The 26,720-nt window shown below is 42.1% G+C and overlaps 1 protein-coding gene across 1 annotated transcript in view; it reads left to right on the forward strand.

Annotated features, from left to right (window-relative positions):
* The window catches only part of Osbpl6 (oxysterol binding protein like 6), a 188,156-nt gene that overhangs the window by 72,015 nt on the left and 89,421 nt on the right, over positions 1–26,720 (forward strand). The window contains exon 2 of the mRNA XM_052182759.1: positions 15,945–16,113. The gene's annotated coding sequence lies outside the window, so the exon portion shown is untranslated. The remainder of the gene's footprint in view (positions 1–15,944; positions 16,114–26,720) is intronic.

Genomic DNA, 26,720 nt, shown 5'->3' on the forward strand with positions numbered 1-26,720 from the left:
GGTTTTCCACCAATTTTTATTAGAGTTTTAGATTAATCTTTGCTTCCATTAAAATGTGCCTGTGTTTTTTTTGTAAAATGATTAAGCACAAGGTTAAAGTGCATCCAGGATCCTTAATTTTACTTTTACTCTCAGGTTCCATTTCTAGATTTGGATAATTGTCCCTCAGCTATGTTGGAGGTCACTGACTCTCTAATGGCGGCTTTGCAATGGAAAATACTGGCCATTCCTTGGATGGATGGCAGCCTTTTGATATTGAAAGGAGTATGGCATGAGAAGCTTCATTGACTATGTGCTCAAGTCTACAAGGTGGAGGGAGGAAGGCATGGACTCCTTTCTCAAGCCGCCCACCTCCGTCTCTTTCTTGCTCCCCACTTTCTCTTTCCCTCTCCCCCTACATCCTTACTTTGTTCCGCTGGAACTTTGGAAGACCCTTGCCAGCATACTCCATGAACACTGTGTAGGCCTGAGAGACTTAAACTAAAGGATGAACTATGTATATGCTAAAGAAAGTTCACAGATCGCTAATTGCCCACGGAGAAGTGCTATAGTTAAAATGTAGATGCCATGATACTGGCTAACAGAAGGATCTGGCCCAGCCTGCAGAATCAGAGCATTTCCCTTGAGGACTGCCAGTTAGACTGAATTGAAAGGAACCAGATTGGGGCAAACAAACAAACAAACAAACAAACAAAATAAAATCCCAAAACAGAGCAAGTTCCAGGACCTCCCGGGCTATACAGAAAAACAAAAAACCTGTCTTGAAAAACAACAGCAGCAGCAGCAGCAGCAACAACAACAACAGTAGAAATAGAAATTAACCATGTGACAAATAAAAGGAAAGAAGAATTTTTCAGTCAGATAAAATAGAAAATGCTTAGAAATTTAAATTAGATTATGTGGTGTGGGATCAGGCCAAGAGAAGCAAAGGCAGATCATCCCAAAGTTTGAAGAGTCTACTGGGGACACTGATTGTCAGCCCTGAGCACCGCTCTGAGACTAGTGAACTGTCATGGCCATAGGTGTGTGTTTCTGATTTTCATGGAATAATATAAACTGCACAGGTCTTTACTGACTGAATTAGTTACTTTTCTGTCACTGTGACAAAACACCACAATCAGGATAACTTAAGGAAAAAGGTGTTTATTTGGGCCATGTTTCCAGAGATAGGAAGAATATGGTGGAACAGCAGAGGAGGCACAGCAACAGGAGGCTGGTATGGTGGTCGGTGGTACAAGTGGAGAACTCACATCTTGAATCTCAAGCACATAGAGCATAATTTTGCCACTGTTATGAGTTGTGATATGAATATCTGATATGTGATCCTTATGAAAGGGTTGTAAGGTATTAGGACTGACAGGTTGGGAACTACTGCTCTAGAGCATTTCTAGTATAATAGAGGATTTTCTCAATGCCTCTTCCAATCGGACCCCCCCCTCTCCCAAATAATTGCCATTTTGGCTGCTGTAATAACACATTAATTTAGTCTGTCTTTGAGGTTCATTTAAATGGAAACACAGTGGTCTTTAAAAAGACCAAATGGTCTTTAAAAACACAAAACAAAATTTTATTTACTTATTTTTGTGTGTATGGGTATTTTATCTGCATGCATCTCTGTATGCCAAATATGTACCTGGTATCCACAGAGGACAGAAGGGTACATCAGATCCCCTGGCTCTGCAATTACAGCTAAGTGTGAGTCATTATGGGAGGGGGGCTGAAAATAGAGCCTGGGTCCTCTAGAAAAGCAGCCAGTGCTCTTAACCACGGAACCATCTCTCCAGCCCCACCATGGTTGTTTTATGTTGAGATGAATCTCTGATGTTACATGACTATATTGTTGTGGTGGTTTGTATATGCTTGGGTTTGTATATGCTTAGGGAGTAGCACCGTTAGGAGGTAAGACCTTGTTGGAGTAGGTGTGTCACTGTGGGTGTGGGCTTTAATACTCTAGTCCTACGTGGTTGGAAGTGAGTATTCTGATAGCAGTCTTCAGATGAAGATATAGGAGGCTCAGCTCCTCCTGAACCATGCCTATCTGGTTGCTGCCATGTTCTTGCCTTGATGATAATGGACTGAACCTCTGAACCTGTAAGCAAGCCCAATGAAATGTTGTTCTTAAAAGAGTTGCCTTGATCATGATGTTTGTTCACAGCAGGAAAACCCTAACTGAGACAGAAGTTGGTACCAGGGTCTGGGGTATTGGTGTGATAGGCCTGACCATGTTTTTGTTTGGAAGAATTTGGATTTAGGGACTTTGGATTTGGAAAGCAGTAGAATACTTTAAATGGGGCTTAATGGGCTAGCCTAGTAGGAATATGCAAGTCTGTGTTACTGAGAGTGATTAAATTGTGCAGACCTGGCCCAGGATGTTTCAGAATGTGGCCTAGAGAGACTGTTTTTGTAGTATTTAGGTGAAGAATGTGGCTGATTTTTGCCCTTGTCTGAAGAGTCTGCCTGAGGCTAAGGTGAAGAGACTAGATTTATTGCATTGACAAAGGAAGTCTCAGAAACGCCCGGCATAGACTTTGTTCTCTGGTTAAGTCTCCTGATGAGCATTTTGAATAAGCATAGCAAGTTTAGAAGGGAAAAATATACAATGTATGGTTTGCGTATTAAAGGGGCACCAGGAAGAGAAATGGAGCTGAATCGTGTGTTCAAAGATATTAAATTAAATTAAGAGAGTGGTGACCTTGGGACAAGATTCCACCGAGCTAAATTAAAATCCAAGCATGGTGCTAGACACCCTTAATCCCAGGAGACAAAGCCAAGCAGATCTCAGAGTTCAACGCCAGCTTCGGAGTGACCTAGTTCTAGGTGAAGAAAAGCTGAAATCCTGGTGTGGTGGTATACACCTTTAATCCTAGGAAAAAGCCTTGCAGATCTCTGAGTTCAAGGTCAATCTACCGAGTAAGTTCCAGGACAGTCAAGTTTAGACAGTAAGGGAATCAGAACACAGAAAGCTGGTAATAGAATAAGGGGGGCCATGTTCCAGCCCCAGCAAACAGCAGAACTCAGAAACTTCAGCCATGTGACTCTGGCTTTAGAGTTCAGAATAAAAGGGAATATTGGTAAAATTGGTGCTGGTTAGCTGAAGCTGAGAAATTAGTGATGATTAAGAAGAGACCAGTACCACTGAGGTGAAAACTTCTGGAAAGTATTTTCTGAGAGCACACAGAAGCTGTGTTCCAGAGATAGCCAAGGCTATACTTCATGCTGCAGCTGTGCTTGGTAATGTGTAAGAGTCACCCAGGTGTTACTGGTTTTGAAGGCATGAAGGGGTCATGAAGAGCTGCTGATCCGTGGCACTGTGGGAGGCCATGAAAGATCATTGGCGAAGGTGCAGCCTCAGTTGTAGTTGACCTCCCAGGACTGAAGGGGTCATGCAAAGGATTTGAGACTTGGCACCATGAAAAGAACCTATGAGAGGCTATTGGTGAAGTCTATTTGCAGCAGAAGACCTGCATTGTATTGTAGATGCCAGTACCATGGGATAATTACCCAGACAATAGCGACAGTGGAGTAGAGTCAACCTGAGCCTAGAGTGCTACAGAGGGCAGAGCTGGAGAAGTGACCCAAGTCCTTTGGAGGAGTCCAGAAGATCATGTGTGGATCCAGACATTGAAACAAGAAGCTGTAACACTGCAGTTGCCTTGGAGACCCCGAGATATTTGAGATGCCAGAGCCGTGGGCTATCTGCTGAGGAAAGCTGCTAACAGGGAGTGGAAACAGCTCAGGAGAAAGAAGTTTGTTGCAGTCAACAAAGATGAAAAAGCAGTTGGAGATCTGAAGACTGTCTTAACATCAGCCATGGAGATGCAGAGTTTGGAGTTTGCCCCAGCTGGTTTCCTGTTTTGTTTTGGGAATTACAGTTAAGTGATTGGATGAACCTTAAACTTTGGACTTTTAATATTGGTGAGACTGCTATAGACTATGGGGACTCTGGACTAAATATATTTCACATTATGCTATGTTTAGGTGTGCACCCCCCAGACATACATTTGAACAAGCCTGTGGGGTTCAGGGAGTGGAATGTGATGTTTTGTATATGCTTGGCCCAGGGAGTAGCACTATTAGGGGGTCTTGTTGGAGTAGTTGTGGCCTTGTTGGAGTAGGTATTGTCTTCACTGTGGGTGTGGGTTTTAATACCCTAGTCCTAGCTGACTGGAAGAGAGTATTCTGATAGCAGCCTTCAGATGAAAATGTAGAAGTCTCAGCTCCTCCTCCATCATGCCGCCATGTTTTCGCCTTGATGATAATGGACTGAACCTCTGAACCCGTAAGCCAGTCCCAATGAAATGTTGTCCTTAAAAGAGTTGCCTTGGTTATGATGTCTGTTCACAGCAGTAAAACTCTAACTAAGACAATTACCTACGCGAATATTATGCATATTGCAAAGTCACTCTTAATTTCTGTGGATTGCTGCTTTGTATAAATATTCAACAATGTCCACAACATTTTACTCATTTTTTAAATATAGATATTTATTCAGTCTCATAGCCAGAACACTTGAAGCAGAGTTCTGCTGGATTAGTGCAGTGGCTCAGAGGTGGCCTCAAAGGACCTCTCTGTCTCTTTCTCTCCTCTGTTGTACTCAGCACTCCTTCCGTCTTGGGACTTATCATCTTTGTCCTACGATGGCCTCCAGTGCTTGCACATGAGTTCGTCCTCAGGGAACCTCAGTTTTAGTTCATGGATCCGGAGACACTGGCCTTTTTAGATTAATCCACATCGCTTTGGGTAGCTACTGTTCTTTTACATATGCATATCAGAAAGACCATGTTATTGCTCTGTCGTTTAACTCTGCCATGCTTTATTCCTGTATAACATAAAGGATATAAATGAGGAATCAATAGATGGATATCATGCAAGAGAAGGCTGTGATGGTGACGTTCCCAGTGTAGTAATTAAAAACTCACTAATAGACACACCTTTCCCAGGGCCACACAAGTAGAGAGTGATTAGAACTGGGAAGTAAAATTAGGTTTCACTTTATATCTGAGTCTCATAAAAGTTGGAAATTTGACCCGGAACTTTTCAGTAATCTCTATGTGTAGTTTTTCTGAGTTGTCCAGCCAATATAGTATGGTTTTTGTAGAAGTTCTAGGACTTACTTTTGAAAATCAAACGTTTTCAATCTCATCTCAGTTGATCTGTATTAGAAAGTCTGCTTTGCTAGCTTTGAACCATATACTATGGGTTGTGTGTTAACTCCACTTGAGCATCAGTGTAGCACTATAGAGTGTGCAAACTTTAGTGTGTGTGTGTTTGTGTGTGTGTGTGTGTGTACAGCCTGTTGTTCCTATGACCATTACGAAGAAAACATAAGAGATTAAGTCAAATATAAAGTAAAATAATACTGTTAAGACAGACAGTAAACAGGAGAGGCTTGAGGCCGCTGCTCCCAGGTAAACTTTGTAAATAGGGCTATACCTAAACATTAAGGAATATTGTATAGTAAACATATGAGTTAGTAATTGATTCATTTCTATCACATGTGTGCACTGTGCATAATTATAAGATGCACTTTTGAGTGGCAGCACCAGTGGGGTTGCGTAGACCCAGCATCCCATAAGCCCATGAGTGACACATTGTACCCTGGCTTTCCCAGTGCTCAGATACTATCTAATCTCAACACTGACCAGATCATCCTGACCGTGTTATGTCAGGAAGTGTTTGTGAACCTCAAAAAGCCACCAAGGAGCCCATCCTGATGCAGTCACATTAGAGCCTTTATTTACAAGCCTGAGCTTGGGCCACACTGCCATCTCTGACCTCGGAATGGGAGGGCACAGCCCGGAGCTCTTAGGAGGACAAGGCTTTATAGTGAGATATAGTGAGATGGGAGAGTTTAGCCTGTTAAGTGCCTAATTGAATAACTATTGTACTCTTGACTGGTGGGTGCTCTGAAGCAAGGCCGAATACAGTCTGGAAGGATCTGAAAGTACTTCTGAAACAATCAAACTAATCTTTGGTTAACTTATTCCTTAATCTTTGGTTGCAAGGAAGTATCTAGGGAGTAACTCTGGCCCCGGCCAAGCTGCAGGGGTCCTTCCTGGTGCTTTGGTACAGCTTGGGTTCTGCTGCAGATCAAGGTCTCAGGCTTTTTGTTTTTCCTTTTAAGATGGAGGCCAGTCCCAAGATGGAGTAGGTTCAGCCTCTCAACAGGATCCTATCTGTAATCTCTGAAGTAACTAAATCCCCCTTCTGTTGATAAGGAAACTGAGGAGCAGCTAAGCAGAAGAACCTTCCCTGGGGTTCATAGCTGAAAGCGTCCACGCTGGAATTTCTGCCTTTTTTGCCTAACTCCCAGGACCACGTGCTCATCTCATAGTACTCTGGGCTTCTGCTTACACCCCAAACTGTCTCTCATTTCTAGGAGATTGCTGTGGTGTGATAGCGCAGGCAGCTTAGATTCCCCCATATATTTGTTCCTTATCGGTTTATAACATCAAATTAAATTTCCTGAACAGCTTTGCATTGTAATAGACGGCATTGTTCACTGCCTGCGCTTTTACGTTCCTTCGATTTTATTGCCCCAGCAATGTGTCTTAATGCAGGAAGCTTAGTCAAAAGAATCCCAGCATGCCAGGATTAGTCGTTAAATTTTGGTGTAGAATAATGGGGAAAAAAAGTAACTGTGGAAACCAGATAGAGACCTAGACAAAGACAGGTGCAGCTGGCTAAGGAAATGGAACAGTGTGAAATAATCACATCTAAGTAACTGAAGGGGAAAGATATGAGCACAGAGATTTAGCCAGGATTATTCAATTAAGACATATATGAAAAATATCACCGATCAAACCACTTTATACTTTTTGTATCGATTATATAATTTCAAGCTATAGCATAACTCATAGCCTTGCCACTAGATGGTGTTTCCTGAATATATAAATCTTAACATCATCTTTGCCTCAGTTTGCATGGGACAGACAAGTTTATAATTTAAGTATCGACTATATATTGCTTTAAAGACTCACTTAAAATACTTAAGGGTCTCCTGCCACTTGTTCGAGGATTCCTTTGTCATTGCAGGAATCCAGGTGACATGAGGGGTGCGACATCAGAGGCTGACTATTCCAAATGTCATTGCTACAAAAGCTGTGCCACATGGATGATCAAAGGGAACATTTCCTGTTAATACAACTGTTAGTCAGGAAGTACTGTAAAGGTCCATGCATCCATGTGAGTTCAGGTCTCGGGTCGTCTGCCGTGGCATGGCTTGGCCTTGGGAAATTCTCTCATACCTGAGAGTGTGAGTTAAACTCATTTATGTCCTAGTTTGTGAAGGGAGAAGGTGGTGAGATATGGGTGGGGGGCTGAGACAGTGAGAGGTGGGCCAGGGATCTGGCAAGTGCACACTCACCAGCACTGCCCTGGAGCCTCACAGAGGAGTGAAGCTGGTCTCTGTGTGGCAGCCTAGTACATCAGTGAGGGTCCAGTGGCATGTTAGGACCGCCCGGCTTTGCCTGGGGAAGCCTTGGGTGGCCAAGGCACAAAAGTTCTCTTGCTATTCTTTGTCTCTGCACTCCTGAGTTTTGTCACGTGCCAGATGAATGGATATTTCACATTTGGGATAATTAAGACACATTAAAGATGATTTTGGAATGATCGATTATGTACTCAGGTCTGAAGATCTCTTTATCTGAAGCCTAGAGGCAAGCAGCATTTTGAGTCTAGGCTGGTGAAAAGATAACACTGTTTCCAGTGATTTATCTAACTTGGGGTGTATCTGTTATGTTAAAGAGAAAGAAGCTTTTTAATAGACCACTCAGTTGTTGGTGAATGACTGATGAATACAAATAGTGGCTTTTTTGGTCTGTAACTAATATAAACCTTTACCTGTTTCATGAAAATGCAAATTTTGAAAATCGAAGATTTGAATTTTATTTTGTTGTTGTTGTTGTGGTGGTGGTGGTGGTGGTGTGTGTGTGTGTGTATGGCTGTTTTGACTGCATATGTTGTAAGACCCAAAAAAACAAGGGCGCCCCAGCACCCCATGCCTCGGAAGACAACACCCATATCCCTCTCGAGAAATGGTCTCAATTCAATAAGCAAGAGGATTTTTATTCCAGAGCTCTGGGGTCCACAGTCATACACCATACAAGGGTAGAGAACTGTGGGACCCCGGGAAACTGAAGTCAGGAGTATTTAAAGGGGAAAAGTCATAAAGCAAAGGGTGGAGGACAAAAATCACAAGGCAAGGGGTGGAGGACAAAACTTGCATGGAATGGGGAAGTACAGAATGAGGAAGTCAGGCAATAGTTTATGCCTTAAGAAAGGTTAGAGATTATCTGGAGCAAATGTCCTGGGCTTTGTATAGTTAAACCTTGGAACTAGAACAGAGTGGGCTATCTTTCTCAAGCTGAAAGCAGAAAAACAAGCTGGGCTAGTTGTTTAGGGGTCTGAAAACATTGAGTTGGGGTCTCTCAATGAATGTTTCCACACCATGTGAATGCAATGTCTGGAGCCCCGAAGAGGGCATCAGATCCCCCTGGAACTGGAGTCATAGATGGTTGTAAGCCACTGTGTGGATGCTGGGAATCAGACCTTCGTTGTTCAGAAGAGCAACTAGTGCACCTAACCATTGAGCCATACAGCCGCCTCGCATATACTTTTGAATGAAGCCTCCCTTCAGCAAATGTCTGTTGGCATGTCCTAGTACATCTCATGTAAATGATCAGACACAATGAACTCAGCACAGTTAGGTGCCTTTCTTGCATTATTGAATGAGTCTGAGTGCCCGTGGTGCCGGTGGATTTACAGAGAAGGAGCAGATGTGGACACTGCACGAAAGAAGAAGCCCTGTGTGCCAATCTTGATCAAGATGCACTACGAGTCCAAGGAGATTGAGCAGGGATTATAAAAATCAAGAATCTGGAAAAATGATTTCTGCCGGGCCATGAGGAATGATTTCACACCCTATGGTATGAAATGAAGGTTAAGATAGGATGCACGCTTTGGAGGTGTGAGGGGAAGACTTCTAGGCAGAGGAGACACAGAGCGGGCAGAGAGGAGGTGTGATGGGGTGTTTGTAAGAAGCTTGATGTGGTTGAAGTTTTTGTGATGTGTATTAGATTAAGCTAGAACAGAGCTGGATTTGGGGGCATGTGATGGAGGATCTTCAGTAAGAGGCTAAGAAACAGAGCCTTGTCTTCTTTCCTAGGTGCAATTTTAACCCTGATACCTTAATTTATGGTCAGAGCACAATCCTGTTAATGAGAACACAGTGTTCCTTTTTGCAGTTCCTTGGGGAACAAAATACTATTCATATAACAAAAGTCGTTAAGGTATGGTTCACAATGGTCTTTTAGACTAAACGTTTTGACAAAAGCTGCTCCATCTAGCTTGTTCAAATAGTTCAGTCAGAAGTCAGCCATTCCACACAATTTAATGTATCTTGATTTCTCTTTGCTTGGATGATTTTAGAATTGACAGCCACTCCACTCCTCTCTTCCATCAGGTGTGTGTACTGATGCCTCATCCTCCCTTTCTCTAAAAAACAGATGAGGATTTATTTGTGGGCGGAGTCATTAAGGGCCTTTGTCTTTCTTCTCAATTTCCTGTTTATCCCACTCCTTTTAGATTGGTCTGGTTGTAGGCAAAGGGAAAGCTATTGATTTTTCTGTCTGAGAAAGAACAGGCCTTTCCCGTTTAAAGGAGTTGTGTTACGGAACCCATGGTGTGCACTGGGGTAATTCTCCAGTTGATATTTTTAGCTGTGGAAAGGTTAGAGAAATCTAATCAGATAAGGTGGAAATACTTTCAGTGGGTCAAGATTTCAGTGGAGAGGGCCATTGTTGTTAGGACTGTACCTAAATGATTCTGTTGACTAAAGCTTAAGATAAGACATACTTGGGCAAAGTCAGTTTGTTTTGATCTGCAAAGATCCCCTGCAACCCGTAGTTTCTGCTTTTGTTAAGTTATGAGAACAGTGGGCACTTACTGAGTTTTAAGTGTTACGCATATGAATCAATTCTGTCCTCAAAGGATCCTAACAGGTCGTGAGCACCTTGACTCTCCTTTATAGATTGTGAGGTACTGAGAAGCCCTGGAAATTACTTGGGAGTCATGTTACTGGTAATTGGCAAAACTAGGATTTGAACTAATGGCTGGTTGGCAGTAGGATTTTTAGTCCTATCTCAATCAAATCCACGCACTAGTAAACATGTCTCTAGGTGTCACTAACTACTACATATGCCGAAATATGTCTACTCTGTAGTGTGAAGCTTTGAATCCAAGAAATTTCAGACTGTCAAACTATATAGTCAACAGACATCAATTTAGTGTCTCCTTTGTTGTTCATCTAGTCTCTTGCAAAGTTACCCCAGACTTCCCTGTCTCCTTGAATCTGTCAAATTATGTTTGTCCCTTGTTTTAAAATTTTATTTTGTGCATATTGAATGTTTCGCCCATCTCTGTTCATGCAAGGTGCCTAAGGAAAACAGAAAGGACATCAGATCCCTTGGAGCTAGAGATACAGGTGGTTATGAGTCACGATGTGGGGGCTGAACCTGGGTCCTCTAGAAGAGCAGCCAGTTCTCTTAATCACTGAGCCATCTCTCTTGTCCCTTGTTTGGCCTTTTATCCATCACAACCGAGGAACATTTTCTTTGGAAGAATTGTTTTCTCCCTTCATCAAAACTATGCACATTATGGAGTAAAGATAAAAAAACAAAAAGCAAGCAAACAAAAACCATTCCCGGTTGCCAAGCTGAGTGAATGTTAGACAAGAATTAACCACAATTCTACAGGGTGTTTGCTCATTTGTTTCTTTGTTTTGAGACATGGGCTTGGATTAGCCTTGATCCTCCTGCCTTAGCTTTCTGAGAACTGAGATTACAGGTATCTGCCACCACACCCGGCTTGTTCTGTCACTTTTCCTGCAGTGTTACTGGAACCTGCCATGTTCGCGCCTTTGCAGCGCCCGTTTGTCTGTATCCTCAGAGGCACAGGGTTGAGTAGTTGAACCAAGTAGTAGACTGTATGGATTGCACAACTTAAATACTCACAGATCTGAAGGTTGTTTACAGAGAAAATCTGCTGACCAGCTCTAGAGGCTGCCCCATCTACAAGACCAAAGTATGTCTACTGTGCTGTATAGCTAATGAGATTATCAGTGGCTTTATAAGATTTAATTCAACTGAACTGCTGAGCATTTTCTGTAATATTTATCTTGAGATGTAAGATCGAAAGTAGTGAGGAAATCATAACATTTTAGACTCCTTTAGTAATCTGTAGCCAGAATTTGTGACATGATTAACAAAATTGGGGGAAAAGAAAATCATTTGATATTTAATAAGGCAAGATTATTTCTCTACTTAGTCTTCAGAATCTGGAAAAAATGAAGTCCTTCCCCTCTGATAGAGGAACATAATTTTGAATAAAGTTAAGTGCAAACAAAAAAGTTGGAAAATTTGGCCAGATTGTGGACATAGAAAAGATTGAGGAGAGGTACCTTTGTGTTGAGTAAACTTTATGTGCTAGGGTGGCTTATATAGTGAACTATCAAATTCATGTGTTCTGCATCTGCAGATTCAATAAGCTGGGTTACATCCCAGCACCACAGAAATGAAGCAATGGGGAGGGAGGGATGGAAAGAGGGAGGGAAGGATCACTGAGGATACAGACTGGGTCTCCCTCGTCGGCTATTAAGTTCTCGTGTTCCTCTGTCCCACACCCTGGAGCCCCTGTTTCCCATCTGGTTTGTTACTGTGGCCTTCTGGGACCATCTGCTGCCTCTTCATCCATGAGAGCTGTTGGGTCTCCTTTCTGAGGCTTGGTCATGGACCCTCTGTTCTGAGTTTCACTCCTGTACCTTTCAGCATGCACAGTAAAATGCATCTTTCACGGATACTTGAAACCTGCGTGGTCCCAAGCCTCCCGTGGCACCTCTCCCCACTCTCCTGCCTTCCACTTCTGAGAAGCAGCAAGTCCTGAATCTACCAGACTTACTTACCAGCTCTTAATTTTTGTGTGCTGTTCACGCCGGTCATGCATGTTGTTTGAAGTGCAGTCCATTCATCTCAGCCTGTCTGTTCCTGCTAAAGTGTACCAATCTTTAATGCCTTTTTTTTTTTTTTTGGTAACTTTCTCTGTCTTTTCGCTCAGCCCTGCATACAGATTCCAAGCTAGAATTCGCATTTCTGTGCCGTGAACATCACAACACATTTTCTGCTTTGTAGCTAAAAAGATTATCTGCCTGCCTTGTCCCGTGATCTGAAGCTAAGTTCTTTTTTACTTGCTTTTTTTTTACTTCTAACTCCTCCTCATTCTGTGATTCTGTATATAAATAACTACACATAGGACTTACTACTGAGCGTGTCAGTTAATAGTATTTAATGGCCTATAGGAAAACTCTGGCATGTTCCTTCAGCTGGTGGATTTTAACTTCCATGATTCATAGTTGCATTCATTTCACTAGCTACGTTTTCAGCAAAGCCTAACTTGTTAGGTAAAAGTTACAGGAATTTGTGATTGTCCTCTCTGGGAAGTTAGCCCACACAATTTATTTCCATTGAAGTTACTGGATTGTTGTATTAGCTCGGAAATGCTTGGTAGGAGGAGGGGGATTTACGTTTCTTATCAAGATTATGGTTGAAAAAGCCACTTGTTGATCTTATCATCATATCTTATCACCAGTTTTCAGTTGGCGGTGATGACTGGCAAGCAACCCAGCCAAGTAAGGTCTTGTAGAGTGTCTAGCGGGAAACAAGACAGTTGTTTAAATTGAGACCAATGCGTCCTTATGGAAGTAAAGCGGACATTGAGCTAGAACCCATGACCGCACATTTAGAGAAAGCAGTCAGAGTCTCAAGTGTCCTCACTTTGTTGTGAAATGAACTTGTGCTGTAGATTACTGTGTAAAGCCCTTTCTTGACTACTGTGATGGTCTTTATTGTTTTCACCATTCTTATGAAACTTCCCTTTATTATTTCCTATGTTTTTCTAGTCTCCTTGTGTTATGTGTACATTTGTAGCTTCATGGTACCGTCTAGTCTTTCATGGAGTTCATCTCCATCCCAGATCAGCTCGAATGAGAAATCAGAGTGGAGAATGCACTGGACAAGAACACGGTGTCTGGTGGGCAGAATGCAGGCCATGGTAGGATTAGTCACAGGGCTGAGGGGACTACGCTGATCCTCGGCTTCCTGAGTGAGCCGCTCAGAGTCATTGCCAAGTCACCAAACTCCTCAAGGAGACCTTCCAGAGGCTCCTACTTAAGCATTGGATGGTGTGGGAGATTTCATTCAAATCAACTTTCCAACCTTTCAAACTTGCAGTTAATGACTGTCTTGGGAGGAGGTGTCGGGAGCCCTTTTGTACTGCAGAAGTTGTTATTAAATTAGAAAATGATTCCTTCTGTCAGTGTCGGGAGATAAAAAGCAAATAGGTTGCTCTTGTTCAATTGGGTTTTGCGCGTAAGAAGAACCATTCCTATCTCTGCCTTGGGCATAGCTCTTACCAGAGCTTTAAGAATTAATCTTCCACAGGTAGCAACCCGACTCAAACTCTATAGGCTTCTCACCTTTGGACTTCTGCCCTGGGTGCAGTGTCTATGAAAAGTGAAACTCTGGGCAGGTTCTTAATTAAAATAAAGGTGACTTGTCACTTGGTGAACCATTTTTTTTTAAAAAAAAAAACCACTATATTATTCACCTGGGAATTTAGAATGCACATGTTACCATATAGCTCTGGCTGCCTTCCTCAATTAATATGTACAACTATAATATCCATTACTTTGTGGCTCTCGGAGATATTTGTGTATGTCTGAAGTGTGTAATAATTTTAACCCAGAGTGCTCAGTCTCCTGGAAGATCACATCAGATGTCTACACGAACACCAATAACAGTTTCAAAACAAGCCAAAACACCTCCATCTTGGCATTCCACAACAGTACAAAAAGCCTGCTCTTATCACAATGGACAGTAATAGATTTCATGCCTGTATAAGGCACACACAAATTAAAATGTGGTAACTTTCCATTTGGAACTTGGGCCCATGCTGTGTATATATTAGGGTGTAGATGGGGTATGTGAGATCTGCTCCCTGCTTCTGAGAGTGTACTTAAGTGGTAGGGATCAGATGTGAACAGAAGTCACTCTGAGACCTGGGTGACATCACAGGAGGAGAATAGACCACAAGCCCCAGGGAAAGGGAGTTGAGAAGAGAGATGAATTAGCCTGGACTGGCCACGAGGATGGGAGAAGGAAATGGAGACATGGGAAAGTGTTCCTTGGGCCCAGGTCTGTTTTTCACCGGCTGTGAGGATACACACAGGATGTGGGAAGAAGGAATGTTCTTAGTCGGGGGCCCCAAGACTCATTCTGCATCACCATCTTCTCTGCTGAAGTTTAGTGGTGGGATGGAGGACAGGGCCAGAAACTCTGACTGGGTCACACGATCCTCTGTTCATCACCTTTCCACTTTGGGAATGGTAAGAGGTCAGAGAGAATGTCTAGGGAAGACGATGGCGGAGGGGAGAGTTAATGGGACTTTCACATAGCCCAGGACTTTATACACTCCTCCTTCAACTTGTGTCAGAAGCTTGAAGGATCCATCACTGGCAAAAGCAAGGAGAAGGTGGCTAGTAGAGTTTCTGTTCTGAAAATTTAGATTTCACCATCTGCCTACAATTAATTATGTGAGATTAAAGGGCGTGAATGGAATCCTGTGTGCCAAAAATAAAAAAGATGCCATGCCAAGCACAGAAAAAGTCTTGGTGGATATTAACCACACTCCATCTATGCCGCCAGCATCATCTACTGTTACGTTTGCTTAGATCTACAAAATATAACACATATAATAGATTTATTTTTGATTCAAGAGATGGAGAGGAATTTGGAAGAAGTGCTTTTGGGGTAAAAAGATATCCATGAAGTGATCAAGCGGGACATGGTGGCTCCCTGTAATGCCAGCACTTAGGAAGCTGAGGCAGGAGGATCTCCAGAAGTTCCGGCTCAATGTGGACTATAGAATAAGACCCTATCTTAACCCTCTCCCTTAAAAAAAAAAGAATATCCAGTCCATCCGTAGCATTGAGGGTAGACAGGCCTCTTTTGCAGTTTCAGTAGGCCATGGTTGGTCTGTTAAAAAAGAGAGTGAATAGGGACACACTTTCAAATAATTAAACCCCCCCAAAATAGTTTTTGTTTATATTCATTTACTTTACTTTCCTCCAAGACCAGGTTTTCCTGTGGAACCCAGTCTTACCTCAAAATTGAAATCCTCCTGTCTCGACCTGGCAGGAACTGGGAACATTGGTGCAGATCACAGCATCTAGCTTGATGAGTACTTTGAGTGCTGCGGACAGCTTGCCAGGAGGGGTCTGTGCCTTCGTGTTTCAGGGTCAGAGGGCACCTGGTGTAATTGGTGAAGCATCTGCTTTGGGACTGACTTTTTCTTTTATCCTTAAAGTAAATATTTGTTTTCTCAGTCTGTGTATTTTGGCTTCCTGGGAGATAATACCAAGTTGAAAACTGTATCCTGTGATAGAACCATCAGCAGTGGGTCTACTCTTGAAAGGCAAATTGCAGACGACCCTGGTTCTTATCAGGAGATTCACAAGCTCTCGGGATGGTCTTGCTTCTCGTCTGTTATCTGTAAACTACTGCCTAGTATTTATTAATTCACATTTCATCAGGAAGCTGAGCTTGCTTCTAGACAGTGGACTAATGGACTCTGTCCTCACTGAGAGTATTGGCTGTGTCACCTGAAGGGTTGTCTCTCAAGACTCTAGGCAGAGTGCAGGTGTGAATCAGCAGTGTGTGCTGAGGAGGGCTGTGGTGTGTCTTTTTAGCTGGGTAAGATGGAGCTGAGGTAATAAAAGCCTCAGTGGCCAGTCCAAGCCTCCTCATCCAGGGAGGTGTTGGGAGGCATCTTCTTGAGTGTGTTGTGGACATTCTGTGGAAATGCCCTGGGTGATTGTTGTCACTCTTTTCCAGATTCTCGCTGGGAAACCAACAAAAGAAGACAGTTAAGGCATCAGCAGTGCCAACAGGGCTGACAGACCACAGAGAAGCAAGGCTAGCCGAAGGCATCCACGGCAGGCAGTGCACTGAGAGGCAGTTGTAATGGTGCAGCCACGCTAGACTCCTTTGACACAAGCCAAAGGTGAGTGTGAAGAAGACACACCTCCGGCAAATGCAGGGCAGATCGGCCAGTCTGAGTAACGCCGACAGTAACGACATCATGGCAAGCCGCTTCTTGTATATGGATCTTAAAATAGTCCTCACAGTCCCCGTGATGTTTAGTCATCTCGGGGCCAGGGGGACGGTTCCATTTGACTGTCTTTTAAAGGAAAGGACATAAACGTTCAAAAGTATTGGTTAACATGTATATTTCTATCTACAGTCTATTAGATGGAAGCAAGACCCTTCCCTTCCCTTCCCTTCCCTTCCCTTCCCTCCCCTCCCCTCCCCTCCACTCCCCTCCCCTCCCCTCCACTCCCCTCCCCTCCCCTCCCCTCCACTCCACTCCTCTCTCCTCCCTTCCCCTCCCCCTCCCTTGTTGGAGACCTCAGCATAAACTGGCTGTAGTGTTACCCTTGGTTTCCTTATATGGTTGCACACAGACAGCACTGTAGGAGCATGTGTACATTACATTTTTTCTGTTTTTCTGTTGTATTTATTTATTTATTTATTTAGTAAACAGACTTGTTTCTGGTTTTGCCCTTGAGATGAAAACGATGAGCACGGTTTTATGGTCTGCTTGTTGTTTTTGGCATTTGTGCTTACTGCATCTTCAGTGCCAGTTCGTAGATTCCATTTGACATCTTAGGCTGTCCGCGTTTGGACACCACCCCTCCCCCACACTGTTGCTGTCCACAGCACTCTGCCTTCCTGTGTGGAAGAAGTCTGTGGTGCTAGTGCTTACTCTTGGGGGAGGTTTGCACGAGGCATACCCTCACTCACACTTGCTTGTTTTGGGTGCAGGCGGCTGTGGTGATAGCGGTGATGATTATGTAGACATACATAATCTGGGGAATGTTGTTTGTGGATTCTAATACCACTCTGTTTCTGCATGGACTGGTCCTTCTTGGGAGCTTAGTACCAAAGCTCAGGAATAATTTAGTGTAATCATATAACTCAAGAAGCTTTCTGCTTATAGTTAGATACATTCATTCAAATGACGGTTTTCAAACCAATAAGACAGAGGCCAATTTTTAGACCATGTTTTCATATATTAAAAAACATTAAAAATCAATTTACTACATATAAACATTTCACATAAAAAGTCAGAAATCCTCTATTAGAAAATGTACAATGTGATCTTGTTACCAACCTAATGATTACTATCGGATAGTCTTTAGCCTTCCATCAATATTTAATCAACTAGTTCTACAGATCGATGGCACCTGCCAGGCACCTACTTGAAAGCCAGGCCACTTAAGACCTCTTCATTTTTCCCCTTTCCTCATGTGAGCACACTTCTGTGAATTTCAACACAACTGACTGTCTTTATTCTCTGCCATTATTTTAATGTTTATTATTTTATACCAAACATGAGCTTTGAGAAGAAATCCCTTAGGGATTTACTAAATTTGCCTGAAAAAAAGGAAAGCCTTTTCCAAGGTAGGATGGCCTATTGATCTTGAGAGAGCTGATTAGCATGGGGATGCAGCCTGAGTCATTTTATTTAGACACTGTATTGATATCTTTTTGTCTTTGTTTGTTTGTTTTTGTTTTTGTGAGACAGGGTTTCTCTGTGTAGCCCTGGCTGCCCTGGAAGTCACTCTGTAGACCAAGCTGCCCATGAATTCAGATATCTGCCTGCCACTGCCTCCCAAGTGCTGAGATTAAAGGTGTGTGCCACCACCGCTGACTCAGTGTTGTCATCTTAAAGTTGGGTATTTTATGACATAAGAGTTCCATTATTTGATTTAATTGTCTTGCTACCATGATGTAAAAGCGACTCATTGATCTGATTCTTTGAGTGACTTCTGTAGGGATCGAGAACCCACTTTCTAGCTGGCACATCTGGGCCCAGGGGTGATGCAGTGAGCAGTTTACTCTGCCCTTTACCTGTGCAACATTGTGGCATTGAGAGGCCTTGCCATCAGAGGGTACAGTGAGATACATTCAGTCAAGACTTTTCCCCCAACTTGATCAATATCCTGTTGTAAATTGAAATTCATTCAGTAATACTGCTGTTAACTAGAAATTGGACTCAACTGTGGGTCTTCGTTGTGGAGTCATTTCATCGAGAGAGTCATTATGGACTTCCCGCTTCCCTGCTCACATTAGCTAAACTCAAATGTGGAAGACTGACCTGCCCTCAAAGCAACATTTTCTTTAAAGAAAGGAGAAAGAAGAAAATATTTTACTGGAACATTTTGCAGAAGTTTCCCATGACTCATTTGCTTCTGTCTCTTAAACAGATTTTAAACCTAGGCTGTCCATTTTCAAAAATGACACAAATAAGGGGAAAATATGACTGTATTTTTAAATATAGCTTAGGGTCAGGGTACTAGCTCATTTCTTAAGTCGATATGTCTGCTAGAACTTGACCACATGCTCAAGTGAAATGCCAGTGAGTCCTCTGACTATCAAATTTAGATTCATGGAAAGAAAGTACCTGGGGTTCTGTTTCTGAATGTTGGCTAAGCAGTGACTTAACTATACAAGGAACAGACAATTAGTAAAGTGAGACTCAGGCCTGGGGAGATGGATTAGTTGGTAAAATGTGTGTTGCGTAAGTACAGGGACCTAGGTTCAGATACCCAGCATGACATAGAAACTGGCTCTTCACATCTGGATCCTAGCTCTGGAGAGGCAGTGTCTGGCCAAGCAGTGAGTGCTGGTTTAGTGAGAGTCCTGTCTCAGAAGGTTCGGTTTTTTTTTTAGCAGATAAACAACACAAATCTAATATTTTATTTGGTTAATTGGTCTCTTGACTTTTATCTGGGATATACCCTCCCCCCTTTTTCAAGTCCCTCCCCTGTTGAAGAGACTGAACTACTTGGGCAATAGAGTGTTCCAGGTACCGAGTTCAGCTGTAGGTATTACTCTTTACTCTGTAATCTAAGTTTATTACATCTTAGAACTCAGGTCTTGGTTGGATTCAGAGACAGGAGCTCTGCTTCTGTTGTGGTGTATGGCTCATGTCAAGCCCCCTGGGAGGTATATAGGGCTGGACTGTTCTACGCTGGGTGGCACTGCAGCTTTAGGGAGCATGTCCTAGTCCAACACTATGATCTGGATTTGTTAACCTACTGATTTTACTTACGGAGATTTATTGCCTGAATATATCATCCCATTAGCAATGGTAAATTCTTTCTTCCCACCTAGCATTTCTTCCATACCTTACTTTTAGCATTCACTAACAAAGCCTGTCTCTCCTTGGCTAATATTTGCTGACCATGAAGTAGTGAATTAAGAATAACAGAATAGGGGCAGGACTGGAGAGATGGCTCAGTGGTTTAAGATCACTGACTGCAATTTCAGAGGTCCTGAGTTCAGTACCCAGCAACCACATGGTGGCTCACCACTATCCATAATGAGATCCGTTGCCCTCTTCTGGTGTGTCTGAGGACAGTGACAGTATACTGACATACATTAAATAAATAAAATAACTCTTAAAAAAAAAACAAACTAGGATACAGGCTTTAAGTTTTTCTGTTATAATTGACAATTTTAAAATTGGTACATCAGTTTCTTCCAAGTAAGAAATGGATGACTTTTTTTTATTTAAAAAAAAAAGATTGTTTTTTTTTTTTTACATTTTTAAAGAGAATTCTTTTTTTCAAAAGCTTAATTGCAAATTATCGGTTTTTCAGTATTCTTATATTTATATATATTGATATATATTTGATCTGATGCAGTGTTTGCTGTTAGTTTGCCGTTAGTGATGATGCTCAAATAAAATTTACTTCATTCTTTGGAGCCCTTCAGGTTGGCTCCTGTGTGTATGGATGCGAAAGAGAGCCTGTTACCCCAAGTCACACTGAACTCTTCCATGTACAACACACTCATCACAAGCTAGGCCCCGCCCACAGCTAGCCCAGAGCACCGCAGAAGCACCCTTGATATCTTGGTTTCTTTGGCCCTATTTTTTGTTGCAGTCACAGGCTGCCTCAATTCTCCTTGAGTGTGTGTACTCACGTTCCTAGGAACCTTGGTTCTGTCACTACAAAACAGATTTTAAAAACAATAGCTGAGCATTGAGAGGCACCAATGTTTGCAGACCTTTGTGCAGAACCCAATTGTAAAAGTAATTTATTTTCCAGATGTAATTGTTGCTTTTTAAAAAAAATTTCCTCAGATGAAAGGATCAGATGAGAGCTATACCCAAGCTGTGCTAATACTTGGGCTGAGCCCAGAGCGTTTCTTTCTCTGTTCTAACTATCTCTAGGCAGAGGCCTGGGAGTTACTAGTCTCTGTACAATCTAAACTTCCAAGCTGACTGATTCAATCTGGCTTCTCTAAGTTTCTGATTGAATTTTTCTGCTTAGCCTTAAACTAACTTTGGAAATATGTTCTAATCTTCTGGCTTTTTCATATTCTCTGGTTCATTCTGTTTTTACCTGTGTCTAGCTTGTTCTCTCTGAAACCTGTCTCTGTAAAACTGTCATGATAAAACTGCCACACATGCACACGCGCACACACACACACACACACACACACACACACACACACACACTACTCCATACGCCTCTCCCCCTCTCTCCCTCCCTTTCTCCTCCTTCCTCCCTCCCTTTCTCCCTCTCCCTCCCTCTCTTCCCCACTCTCTCTCTTTCTCTCTTGTAACCTCTCTTTCCTGTGCTGTTCTTGTGTGAGTTGGATGTGTCCAATCTCTGACTCATTCTGTCAAATTTTTCTCTGATTCATCGCTTTGCCCAATAGCAAATGCATACATTAAAACTAAGAATTCACATGGATTTTCTTGAGTAAGCATTATGGAGTTTTAATAAATTTTAATTATATATTTATTTCCATTGAATAATCTTTTGTTTAAAATAACATTATGAAATTATTCAGCTTATCTTTTGGTTATATAAAATACTTACAGATTAATAATCTTAGCCTTAAGTGACTAATTATTGCTGTACTTTTTTGTAGAGAAAGAAGTTAACAACTGTAAGGCTAGGTTTTTTTAAACATTCCTTAGAACTATGAGTGCTTTCAAATTTATATATGGAGTCAGGAGATGAATATTTCCTTCAACCTCTTTTAGGTGTTAATATCGAACATGTTTCTTGGCATTGAGACTTATTCTATTAAATCTTTAGTTTGATAGAGAATTTGAGATATTTAAAGTCATTGCATCATAACTGGGGGACAGTGGGCTCCTTGGACTCTTGGGATCAGTTCGTACCACATTGAATGCATTTGTTAGCGTCATGGGGCAGCTCCAGACGCAAGAGTCATTCTCCAAGAGTAGTGGAGAATTCTGAAGTGGCCCCACGTTCATTCCCTTGTTTCTTTTTTATTTGATAAACTGATAATTTATGTTGGTTTTTCTGGAATGATTATCTCTTCTTTGGATCAGTCAAGTGATGAAGAGTTTTGATTTCTGGACACATTTTATCCCATTTGGCTATGGGAAGATATGAGGATTCGTAGAAAACACAGGAAAAGTCGCCCTTGTTTCCTGCTGTCTTCACTCTTCTCTGGCCTGGCAGTTAAATTCTTGAGCTTTAGTCTCAGGGGCCAGCAGTGGGAGTGAGGAGGGGCCGAGGCCTCGCTCACCCACAGCCTTGCCATCTTTTAATCAGCCCTCTCACATGCCTTGTTCTGAATCACGACAGTGTCCGCTATTTGTGGGTTCCTACCCCCCCAATACATTTTTACAGAGAATGATTCACGTTTTAATTACTCTAATTTGGAGCATTGTTTAAACCTTATCTCATCGACTTGGTGTATCAAATGAATAGGGCCAGGAAATCCTGTTTGAGTGAGCCAACCCAAGAGCGCAGATTGACTTTTGAAAGAGCTGGATTTCAAAGCAAGCAGTGCTGAGCGTTCCTGTGAGTGACAGTGTGGTGACTAACGCACAGCTCCTACAGTTCCGCTGCGCATGATTTGTAACAGGAAGACTTGACTTTCAGAACTGCGAGTCATCTCAATGGATCTTTCATTATGCATCTTATGTGTCCTCTAGTGTACACACACACACACACACACACACACCATTTACTCATCCACCTAAGCATTCATTCATTCTTTTTTACCTAAGATTACTAAATATTTGTTCAGTGTCAACCAAGCACTGTTATGAATGCTGGGGTGTGACAGAGGCATTGAGGGGACAAGACAAGAAGCCTCCAAGGGTAGATAGTAAGCTGGTTCCCCAGTGATGTAACTACTGAGGCAGGTGCTGTGGAGGAAGTGAAAACAATATCGTCCTAGAACATGGCGGGTGCTGAGCCCATTCAGAGTTAATGTTGGAACTGGGAACTAAACTGCAGTTTGCTGACCAAATATTCATACTGTTGAAATTGGGAAGTATGGTACAGTTTACTTCAATAGTAACTGCAGGCTTGGCATTTGAGTTCAGTTTCTGAAGAGCTGGTAAAAACTTGAGAGAGTCCTGGAAGGCGGGTACATGGAATGTTCTGGAAGAAACGTTCCTGCAAGTCCAAAGTTGCTCCAAAATAAAACACCTGAAAAAGAAAACTCAAGTGAAGATGCCAAATATTTGCATGAAATCAAGTATAGTGTGGAAGACTACAATGAAGAAGCCACGTGTCCACAGGAAAGTGAAGGTAGATGCTGGGAACCTATTATTGCTGATTTTTAGATTTGTTCACGTTTAGACTAGACAGAGTCTCTTTTCTTTTTTTTTAAAAAATAAGATGCATCTTTTTAATGTATATACTGTTATTTTATGTATATGTATGCCAATATTTTATGTATGTATGTGTGTGTGTATATATATGTGTGTGTATGGATATAGTATGTATGTCTGTATGTATATATGTGTGTATATGCATGTGTATATACATGTGTGTATGTATGTATATACATGTTTATGTATGCACTCATGTATGTGTATATACGTGTGTGTGTGTGTGTGTGTGTGTGTGTATCCACTACATGTATGCAGTGTCTGCAGCTATCTGGGTGCTGGGAATTGAACTCTTGTCAACAAGCTGGGGATTTTACCCCCTTTTGCAGAGATGCTTGTTTTGTTTTGTTTTTTGAGACAGAGTTTCTCTTTCTGGATGTCCTGAAACTATATAGACCAGGATGGGCTGGAACTCAGAGATCCACCTGTCTTGCTTCCTGAGTGCTGAGATTAAAGGTGTGTGTCACTGTGCCTAGCGAGAGCCTCTTTTCTCAGCAATCTAAAACACTTCCTCTTTTTTTCAGTTCCACTTTATTTTATTCACTTAATTTAACGAGTACATTTCCAAATCTTTCCCATGAATGTAGTTCTTATAGTTAAGAACTTACTGCACCACTAGACATAAAGTATACAGACCCCCACACCATCAGGGCCAGCTCTGCTGCGCAGCTCAGGCTAGGTGTGGGGCTGCTCTCCGGAGTGCTGCAGCCTTTGAGGGGCTCCCTCTCCTGCTTACATGACCTCCGGGACAGCTCTTCTGTCTGCAGCAAATAATAATAAAGTCTTCAGGGAAAAAAAAGAATTACCAGCATTCATCTTGACATCATGGCCGAGATTTCCTGATTTAGGTTGTATTTTGCTTAATTTTTTTTCCTGTCTTCACCGAGTATCTATACTTAAAATAAATGTATTGGTTTATTCCATGAATATTCTTACCTTATAATCACAAGCATTTAGACTAATCAAGAAGGTTAAACTAAAAATAGGTTTTTGAACTAAGCATCTTTGAACAGGTATATTTTCAGATATTGCTTCAAGGCAGAAGTAAGGCAAGGAACAGCGTTTATGTTCCAGTCACATAATGCACAATTGGTAGTTTTTGGAAAAACCAGCTCGCCATGCAGTCGTAGTGCCCGCCTTTAATCCCAGGAGAGGCCGAAGCAGGCAGATTTCTGAGTTTGAGGCCAGCCTGTTCTGCAAAGTGAGTCCCAGGGCAGCCAGGGCTACACAGAGAAACCCTGTCTCAAAAAAACAAAAAACAAAACAAAACAAAAAAAGAAAAAGAAAAAGAAAAACTAGGTCAATGCTGATTAGAAAAATAGGCTTTTTTCTTATTTATTTATTTTGTGTGTGTGTGTGTGTGTGAGAGAGAGAGAGAGAGAGAGAGAGAGAGAGAGAGAGGAGAGAGAGAGAGACGAGGGCAGGGGCAGGGTCAGTTTTCTCAGTCTGTGTGTCTGAGGGCTCAAACTTAGATTGTCAGGCTTGGGTACAGGTGCTCTTACCAACTGAGCCTCCTCTCTTTTGCTCAGTTCCTATGTTTTCTAAGCACAGTTGTTGTTGTTTTTGTTTTGTGTTTTGTTTTTAAATACTAAGTTGGAGGAGACAGAGAAATCTGAAATTAGCAAGAAAACGTAAAATCACAATCTGTTCCACGATAGAATTGCTCGCTGCCACACAGCTGTGTCCCATCCTCAGAGTTTCTTATTTATAAGTCTGGATAAGCTTAGGACGCACATTCCAGGGGTGCGCTCAGGTATCATATCTGTCCTGTGCAATCATCTGCAGACACTTCGTGGTAGGCATATGTGGTGCTTCCTAAGCTTTGGGGTTTGAGGGAGAGCACCCCTTCTCATCCCAGTTCTCCATCACGTGACATTTCAAATGGTCCCTGAGCTCCTTCACTCACTGTCTTTGCGACAGGATATCCTCATGACCAAATCGTATTCTTACCACTTTAAAATACATGCTCCAAGTTTTTAATTGATCAAATAAATCAAATATACTTCTGGCCCCCTAAATTCTGTTGCTATTGTCTTGTCATCTTCCTGCCCTTACAGGATTTTAACTTAAAGAAAAATACATTTCCCTTCTGCATTGTCAAAGGAAACCTATAGACTCCATGTAATCCCCTTAAAGCTCCAATAACAATTGTCTAGGGATAGAAAAAGAAAACCCTAAGATTTAAACAGAAGCATAGAAGATTGGACAGATAATCCCTAGCTAAAAAAAAAAAAATGATGCTGCAAGTATCACACTTGCTGATTTTAAGTCAGATTACAGAGACATAATAATAGAGACGGCATCATCTTGGCACAAAGCAAGACACTTAGATTAATAGAATAGAATAAAAGACTGAGTTAAACCCACACAGTAGTGGCCTTCTATTTTTTTTTTTTCTTTTACAAAGATGCTCCAAAGAGATAGCCTCTTTGTGGTGGTATGAATGATGATGGCTCCCAGAGACCCATGAAGGCTTGGTTTCCAGTTGGTGGAACTGTTTGGGAAGGATTAGGAGTTATGGCCCTGTTGGAGGAGGTGTGTGTCACTGGAGGCAGGGCTTTGAGGTTTCAAAGGGCTTTGAGGTTCCCTAGCCCCTGCTGCCTGGTGCTTTTGGATCAGACCTGAACTCTTAGCTACTGCTTCAGCATCCTATCCCTCTTGCCATGCTCCATACAGAGGGTTGTGAACTCACCCTCTTTCCTTTCTAAATTGTCTTGGTTGTGGCACTTAATCACAGCAATAAAAAAGTAACTGAGAGAGGGGCTAGAGAGATGGCTCAGTGGGTAAGAGCACTGACTGCTCTTCCAGAGGTCCTGAGTTCAATTCCCACATGGCTCACTACCATCTGTAATGGAATCTGATGCCCTCTTCCTTTTTTAAAAAGTAACTAAGCCATGCTTCAACAAATGGGAAGCCATGTAAGCAAAAATGAGCTGGACCCATATCTTCCACCCAATATATAAATATCAATTCAGAATGAATCACAGCTGACAGTTCTGTGAGGAGAAAACACTTGAAGATGAAGGCCTAGGGAAGGATTTCTTGGAAAAGATTACAGCAGCTCAGGAAGTAAAGCCGAGAAATGCACAGTATTAAAGCAGGTCCACACTGCAAAGGAAATGATTAATCAACAGAAGAGACAGCTGTTAGGATGGAAGAAAATGCTTTCTATCTATACATTAGACAGAATGATTACATAGACTAAAGGAACTGAAAAAGCCAAACACCAAAAACTCCAAACAATCCAACCTATAAATGGACTAATGAAACAGCAATTCCTAAGAGGTTAAGTACAGATGGCCAATAAATATATGAATGTTCAACTGCTTTAGCCATTGGGGAGATGCAAATTAGAACTCCACTAAAATTCCATTTCAACCCAGTCAGGATGGCTACCATCCACAAAACAAGTGACAACAAATGCTGGCAAAGATGTAGGGGTCCCTTATAAACTACTGTGGGAATATAAGCTGGTACAGCCACTGTAGAAATCAGTGTGAAGGTTCCCCCATAAAGTGCAAGTAGGACTAACATAGACCAGCTTGCCCGTTGTGGACAAACACCCAAAAGAATAGGGGCATGCTATGGAGAGATACCATGACCAAGAAAACTCATATAGAGGACAACATTTAATTGGGGCTGACTTAGAGTTTCAGAGGTTCAGTCTACTATCATCAAGGTGGAAAGCACAGCATCATGCAGGCAGACATGGTGCTGGAGGAGCCAAGAGTTCTACATCTTGATCTGTGGGCGGCAGAAAGGGATCGTGTTCCACATGGGTGGAACTTGAGCATATATAAGACCTCAAAATCCACCTCCACAGTGACACAGCTCCTCCAACAACCTTACATCTACTCCCAATAAGGCCACTCCCTACCGGTCAAGCATTCAAACACGTGAGTCTATGGGGGCCATACCTGTTTAAACCACAT

Source organism: Apodemus sylvaticus, chromosome 5, assembly GCF_947179515.1.
Source record: "Apodemus sylvaticus chromosome 5, mApoSyl1.1, whole genome shotgun sequence".
Taxonomy (NCBI): Eukaryota; Metazoa; Chordata; class Mammalia; order Rodentia; family Muridae; genus Apodemus; species Apodemus sylvaticus.